Raw genomic sequence first — 8,370 nt, 5'->3', positions numbered from 1 at the left:
GGCATTCACGTAGACCAGCGGTTCCCTGGGGTACGCGAAAAAAAACCTGTAATGGCAGCCGCAGCCACTGGTCACCGCTTTTAAACTGGCTGTTGCTCATGCTGCCTGATCCTAGAGTAGCAAAGAGACACTCACAGAGAATTGAACAGTGACTGCTGGTACTAGCTGATGTCGCTGCTCTAAGGAGCGGAGCAGGAGAAAACGCATGGGCACCGGGCTGTTGTGGACGGTAACTTTCGTGTCAGCTTTTGTGCTCCACTGCTCCTCCAGACCGGCATCAACTGCTTTGGGACATAGTAATAGGTCCCTGGAACGCAGGAGTGGAGCACTGAAGTGGGGCAATATGGGGGCTTTTAACTATATGAGGACAGTATGAGGGCCTACAACTATATGGGGCAATGTGGGACCTGTAATTATATGGGAAAGTGTAGAGGTCTACAACTATATTGGGAAAAGAGGGGAAATACAGCTATTTGGGGGCAGAGTCGGATGCCTTTAACTATTAGGGGGGAAGTAAGCGGGGTCTACAAATATATGGAGGTACAATTTTTGAAAATGGGCTACTAAGGGGTACTTAAAAAAAAAAAAAAAAGCTTGGGAACCACTGCCATAGACTATAAATAGAGTGGCGGTTAAGTATATTCACTGCCACTTCATTCGAAGTCCTGCCTGTTGTAGAGATTAGGGTGGGTCATAGTGGTCGGACCCCCTGGGGTTATACACTTATCCATTTTGTGGATCAGCCTCAAACTGATGCTTACTAATATAGGAAGAGGGGATAAGGCCATGCTACACTCCTCTGGTAACATGTCTTTTCTGGGACAATGAAAGTGTCTCCACATCTATAAATGTTCTACAACAGAATCCGTAGAACTTTTCTTTCGATGCACAGAACTTGGGTCTATGGTACATGAGGTGAAGAGATGAAGGTTCCGACCGCTTGTTTGAATTCTTGTGCAATAATCTTATTTGTAACCTGCATGACTGCTACTATTATTCCATTACTATAATGGGCATGGCTAGATGTGGACTGTGAGGTATTTTATCTTTCCTCAGATCTGGAATGTTAGCAGTTAATATGGACTGATATCATCTTCTCGTATCAATCCAACACCTTGTGTGTGACCTACTTCTATTAAAGGTAAGACACGGATGTAAAATAAAACTAAGTAGGCGTCTAACATAGCTATAAGGATTACCATGAAGGAGGAGGACAAAGCTGTGGCAGCCATTTCCTTCTGTCGATGTTATAAAACTGAGGCTATGTTCACAGACCATTGTTTTGAGCCTCATTTCGAAAACGTCTGAAAAAACTTTGTGGACTGAGACTAAAACAATTGGAATACAAATTTTTAGGAAGTTTCAATTTTTAGGAAGTTTCAAAGACTTGCATGGGACTTGCGACAGATTAAAATCCTATTTGTTTTAGCAGTGGGCAAGTTTCGGGCTAAGGAGATATCCTGCCACTGGACCAACATCGGAGGTACGCTTTAGTTTTATGGGCGTAGAAATTATGGGCATAGAATTAATACATGGGGGAAGAAACAGAACTCAATAGTTAAAAAGTAGACATATTTTTGACCCACAGAATAACGATAACATGTCAAGTTTACTGTAAAAGTGCACTGTATAAAAACAAGTGAAAAAGTTGCAAAATTAAAGGAGTAGTGCAGCGAATCCTTTGGATAGGGGGTAAGTTATAGATTGTGGGGGGTCTGACTGCTGGGACCCCCGTGATCTCCTGAATGGGGCCCCGGTAGGAAGCCGTGGCCAACACCCCCCTCCATGTATCTCTATGGGATACATGGAGGGGGGCATGTCGACCGCCGCTCCGTGCGGGAGTCAGCACACCCTTCCAGCAGACTGCCGGGGCCCCATTCAGGAGATCGCGGGGTCCCATCTTTCGGAATTTTACTGTAAAAGTGAACTGTATAAAAACAAGGGAAAAAGTTGCAAAATTATAGTAGTGCAGTGAAGTATAACTTATCCCTTATCCAAAGGATAGGGGATAAGTTATAGATTGTGGGGGGTCTGACTGCTGGGACCAACCCCCCCCCCCCCCCCCCGTGATCTCCTGAATGGGCCCCGGTAGGAAGCCATAGCCGGCATGCCCCCTCCATGTATCTCTATAGGATACATGGAAAGGGACGTGTCGACCACCGCACCGTGCGTGAGTCAGCACACCCTTCCAGCAGTCTGCCGGGGCCCATTCAGGAGATCGCGGGGTGTCCCAGCTGTCGGACCCCCGTGATCTATAACTTAAAGGGGTACTCCGGTGAAAACCTTTTTTCTTCTTTAAAGTTAAACATATTTGTAAATTACTTCTATTAAAAAATCTTAATCCTTCCAGTACTTATTAGCTGCTGAATGCTACAGAGGAAATTCCTTTGTTTTTGGAACGCTGATGAAATCACGAGCACAGTGCTCTCTGCTGACATCTCTGTCCATTTTAGCAACCATGCATAGCAGATGTATGCTAAGGGCAGCATGGTGGCTCAGTGGTTAGCACTGCTGCCTTGTAGTGCTGGGGACTTGGGTTCAAATCCCACTAAGGACAACAATAAATAAAGTGTTATTATTATTATTATTATTATAATAATGTCAGCCGAGAGAACTGGGGTCGTGATGTCATCAGAGAGCATTCCAAAAAGAAAAGAATTTCCTCTGTAGTATTCAGCAGCTAATAAGTACAGGAAGGATTAAGATTTTCTTAATAGAAGTGATTTACAAATATGTTTAACTTTCTGCCACCAGTTGATTTAAAAGAAAAAAGGTTTTCACCGGAGTACCCCTTTAACCCTATCCTTTGGATTGGGGATAAGCTAAATTTCACTGAAGAACTCCTTTAAAAAAAAATTCCAATCATGTGGCCTCATATGACTCTGTGAATGGAAAAATAAAAGATGGCGTGGAGGAAAAAACTAAGACGCAAAAATTAAAATTAGTTGGGACATTTGATTTATGACAAGCTCTGCTGCTTTGTGCTATTAAAAAAAAAATTATTCTTAAACTATCACCATTCTAAAATATCTCCTGTTCACGTTCACTTGTTGTCTATAAGAAATAAAGTTTAGTGAAAAAGAAAAGGAACGTGTGCACGTTTGCCACTCACAACATGGCCCAGCCAATCCGCGGCCAACCAGGCGATGATTGGTTGGCGTCAGCCCCGCCCATCGACGCCGTGACGTACCGTTTAATAGAATCCTGCCCCAGATGGAAGAAGTGAAGCGGCTGAACTGCGGAGGGTAAGTCACACACCCCTTCACTGCCGGCCTGCTGCCCACATCCTGCTCTGTGTGTGGGACTACAAGTCTCAGCAATTTTTGGGGTGGGGGGGAACTGCTGGGTCATGTAGTAGTAAATGAGCCTAAAGCTGACCTGTCATTGTGGTTAGTGATAAAGCATCATGTGACCTCTTCAGTGCACCTTTACTACTCGGGTCCTATTGCTTAGGTCAGTGTTTCCCAACCAGGGTGCCTCCAGCTGTTGCAAAACTACAACTCCCAGCAGCCCGGACAGCCAAAGGCTGTCCGGGCATGCTGGGAGTTGTAGTTTTGCAACAGCTAGTGGCACCCTGGTTGGGGAACACTGGCTTAGGGCAACCCATGAGCATGCTGACTGTAGCACAATAATATATATATATATATATATATATATATATATATATATATATATATACTCTATTATGGGATGTCAGGGAATTGTTATGTATCTATCACTGTAGGGATCTGTCTGTGGATTCACCTGGATGGAGACACTTTACCTCTTTTATTACTTTGCACAAATTGAATGTCGGACCTGATTGATTTCTTGAAAAATCACAAAACCAGGCAAAACCAAATTTTTGTCTTGTCTGCAAGGCGTATGGGTCTGGAGGTCCTCGCACACCGCCATCAGCACCGCCATCGCCCATGCGTGCGCCTACGGTTTTGTGCTGGTGCTATTCTATATCAGCTTTGTCCTTATGTAGCTGATGGCTGTGTGCAGCGCTCTGTCCCCTGCGCTGCTCTGTCCCCTGCGCTGCTCTGTCCCCTGCGCTGCTCTGTCCCCTGCGCTGCTCTGTCCCCTGCGCTGCTCTGTCCCCTGCGCTGCTCTGTCCCCTGCGGCGCGATGTCCCCTGCGCTGCTCTGTCCCCTGCGGCGCGATCTCCCTGCGCTGCTCTGTCCCCTGCGGCGCGATCTCCCTGCGCTGCTCTGTCCCCTGCGGCGCGATCTCCCTGCGCTGCTCTGTCCCCTGCGGCGCGATCTCCCTGCGCTGCTCTGTCCCCTGCGGCGCGATCTCCCTGCGCTGCTCTGTCCCCTGCGGCGCGATCTCCCTGCGCTGCTCTGTCCCCTGCGGCGCGATCTCCCTGCGCTGCTCTGTCCCCTGCGGCGCGATCTCCCTGCGCTGCTCTGTCCCCTGCGGCGCGATCTCCCTGCGCTGCTCTGTCCCCTGCGGCGCGATCTCCCTGCGCTGCTCTGTCCCCTGCGGCGCGATCTCCCTGCGCTGCTCTGTCCCCTGCGGCGCGATCTCCCTGCGCTGCTCTGTCCCCTGCGGCGCGATCTCCCTGCGCTGCTCTGTCCCCTGCGGCGCGATCTCCCTGCGCTGCTCTGTCCCCTGCGGCGCGATCTCCCTGCGGCGCGATCTCCCTGCGCCGCTCTGTCCCCTGCGGCGCGATCTCCCTGCGCCGCTCTGTCCCCTGCGGCGCGATCTCCCTGCGCTGCTCGCTCTCTCTCTCTCTCCCCTGCGCTGCTCTTTCTCCCCTGCGGCGTTCTTGCACACCATCATCAGCACCACCATCATCCATACATGCGCCTACATTTTATATGATGATGCTATTATCGACCACTATATGTCAACTTTGTCCTTTTTATGTAGCTTATGCCTGTGTGCGATGATCTCCCTACACAGTGACCATCCTACACTCCCTGCAGTGATTTCCCTACACAATGATCTCCCTGCACTTCCTGTGGGGATTTCCATACACAATGATCTCCCTGCACTTCCTGTGGTGATTTCCCTACACAATGATCTCCCTGCACTTCCTGTGGTGAGTTCCCTACATAATGATCTCCCTGCACTTCTTGTGGTGAGTTCCCTACACAATGATCTCCCTGCACTTCCTGTGGTGAGTTCCCTACACAATGATCTCCCTGCACTTCCTGTGGTGAGTTCCCTACACAATGATCTCCGTGCACTTCCTGTGGTGAGTTCCCTACACAATGATCTCCGTGCACTTCCTGTGGTGATTTCCCTACACAATGATCTCCGTGCACTTCCTGTGGTGAGTTCCCTACACAATGATCTCCCTGCACTTCCTGTGGTGAGTTCCCTACACAATGATCTCCCTGCACTTTCTGTGGTGATTTCCCTATACAATGATCTCCCTGCACTTCCTGTGGGGATTTCCCTACACAATGATCTCCCTGCACTTCCTGTGGGGATTTCCCTACACAATGATCTCCCTGCACTTCCTGTGGGGATTTCCCTACACAATGATCTCCCTGCACTTCCTGTGGGGATTTCCCTACACAATGATCTCCCTGCACTTCCTGTGGGGATTTCCCTACACAATGATCTCCCTGCACTTCCTGTGGGGATTTCCCTACACAATGATCTCCCTGCACTTCCTGTGGGGATTTCCCTACACAATGATCTCCCTGCACTTCCTGTGGGGATTTCCCTACACAATGATCTCCCTGCACTTTCTGTGGTGATTTCCCTACTCAATGATCTCCCTGCACTTCCTGTGGGGATTTCCCTACACAATGATCTCCCTGCACTTCCTGTGGGGATTTCCCTACACAATGATATCCCTGCACTTCCTGTGGGGATTTCCCTACACAATGATCTCCCTGCACTTCCTGTGGGGATTTCCCTACACAATGATCTCCCTGCACTTCATGTGGGGATTTCCCTACACAATGATCTCCCTGCACTTCCTGTGGGGATTTCCCTACACAATGATCTCCCTGCACTTCCTGTGGGGATTTCCCTACACAATGATCTCCCTGCACTTCCTGTGGGGATTTCCCTACACAATGATCTCCCTGCACTTCCTGTGGGGATTTCCCTACACAATGATCTCCCTGCACTTCCTGTGGGGATTTCCCTACACAATGATCTCCCTGCACTTCCTGTGGGGATTTCCCTACACAATGATCTCCCTGCACTTTCTGTGGTGATTTCCCTACTCAATGATCTCCCTGCACTTTCTGTGGTCTCAGGACCCCCGGACAGGCAGGGGGAGAGAAGCGGGTGGTGGCGGCGGCGGTCTATGGCACCGCAAAAGCCGCTGCAGTTCATTGATTTAAAGCGCCCGCTTTAAATCAATGATCTGCAGCAGTGTGGGGAGGGGGGGGGGGGGGAAATAGCCGATAATTTATACCGCAATATCGGTATAAATTATCGGCCCTGACCTCCACAGATTATCGGTATCGGCCCTAAAAAAACGATATGGGTCGATCCCTATTCTGGAGTTCCTCTTTAATAGTCCTATATAAGAGAAATTTTAGTTGGCATGGTATTCCTCCAAATGAACACTGTGAACAACGTTTAATCTTAGCGCGGTAATCATAAGTAAGAGTCTTTTATTTTTTATACCGCCTGCTCTGTGACATAGGCCGCTTCCACACTACTGTTATGACCCGGTAGGATGATGGCCGTCAGGACTGCCGGGTAGAATAGTGGGAGAAACAATATTGCTTGCACCATCTTTTTCTACCTGTCAGGCCCAAGGCCGGATTATGTAATCTTACATGTGTATTATAATTGTATTTGTGTATGATGTATAATCTGAGGCATGGGTGAGGGTTCATTTGGACTGTGTATTTGTTTTTGTGTATTCCAGTATTATTTGGGGGGGGGGGGCTGTCTGTGTTATACCTCATTTGAAGTCGGGCACTCTGGCCATCATAAAACAAACTAATATAAGGGACCAGAAAAGAGGGATGGCAGACCCCCCCCCCCCCCCCACCACCTTGGGGGGGTTCAGATGAACTCCCTTTTCCCTCCTTTAACCCCTTGGGGACGGAGCCCATTATGACCCTAAGGACGGGAGCATTTTTTGCAAATCTGACCACTGTCACTTTAAGCATTAATAACTCTGGAATGCTTTTACTTATAAATTTGATTCCAAGATTGTTTTTTCGTGACATATTCTACTTTATGTTAGTGGTAAATTTTCGGCGATACTTGCATCCTTTCTTGGTGAAAAATTTGAAAATTTCATGAAAAATTAGAAAATTTTGCATTTTTCTAACTTTGAAGCTCTCTGCTTATAAGGAATATGGCTATTCCAAATAAATTATGTATTGATTCACATATACAATATGTCTACTTTATGTTTGCATCATAAAATTTATGAGTTTTTACTTTTGGAAGACACCAGAGGGCTTCAAAGTTCAGCAACAATTTTCCAATTTTTCGCAAAATTTTCAAAATCGGAATTTTTCAGGGACCATTTCAGGTTTGATGTGGATTTGAAGGGTCTTCTGGTTAGAAATACCCGATAAATGACCCCATTATAAAAACTGCACCCCTCAAAGTATTCAAAATGACATTCAGTAAGTGTGTTAACCCTTTAGGTGTTTCACAGGAATAGCAGCAAAGTGAAGGAGAAAATTCAAAATCTTCATTTTTTACACTGGCATGTTCTTGTAGACCCAGTTTTTGAATTTTTACAAGGGGTAAAAGGAAAAAAATCCTCTCAAAATTTGTTACCCAATTTCTCTCGAGTAAGAAAATACCTCATATGTGTATGTCAAGTGTTCGGCGAGCGCAGTAGAGGGCTCAGAAGCGAAGGAGCAACAATGGGATTTAGAAGAGTGAGTTTTTCTGAAATGGTTTTTTGGGGGGCATGTCCCATTTAGGAAGTCCCTATGGTGCCAGGACAGCAAAAAAAACCACATCGCACACTATTATGGAAACGACACCCCTCAAGGAACGTAACAAGGGGTACGGTGAGCCTTAACACCCCACAGGTGTTTGACAACTTTTTGTTAAAGTCGGATGTGTAAATGAAAAAAAAATATTTTTCCACTAAAATGCTGGTTTTTCCCCAAATTTTACTTTTTTACAAAGGGTAGTAGGAGAAAATGCCCCCCAAAATTTGTAACCCCATTTCTTCTGAGTATGGAAATACCCCATGTTTGGACGTCAAGTGCACTGCGAGCAAACTACAATGCTCAGAAGAGAAGGAGCGCCATTGAGCTTTTAGAGAGATAATTTGTTTGGAATGGAAGTCGGGGACCATGTGCATTTACAAAGCCCCCCGTGGTGCCAGAACAGTGGACCCCCCCACATGTGACCCCATTTTGGAAACTACACCCCTCTCGGAATGTAATAAGGGGTACAGTGAGCATTTACACCCCACTGGTGTTTGACAGATCT

The 8,370-nt window shown here is 47.2% G+C and overlaps 1 protein-coding gene across 1 annotated transcript in view; it reads left to right on the top strand.

The window, feature by feature from the left end:
• The first annotated feature begins 3,119 nt into the window (after window positions 1-3,119).
• Window positions 3,120-8,370, top strand: part of TMEM50B (transmembrane protein 50B) — a 32,982-nt gene continuing 27,731 nt past the window's right edge. Inside the window, exon 1 of the mRNA XM_056559543.1 lies at window positions 3,120-3,245. The gene's annotated coding sequence lies outside the window, so the exon portion shown is untranslated. The remainder of the gene's footprint in view (window positions 3,246-8,370) is intronic.

This window comes from Hyla sarda, chromosome 2 (assembly GCF_029499605.1).
Source record: "Hyla sarda isolate aHylSar1 chromosome 2, aHylSar1.hap1, whole genome shotgun sequence".
Taxonomy (NCBI): Eukaryota; Metazoa; Chordata; class Amphibia; order Anura; family Hylidae; genus Hyla; species Hyla sarda.
This window is presented reverse-complemented; position numbering and strand designations above follow the sequence as displayed.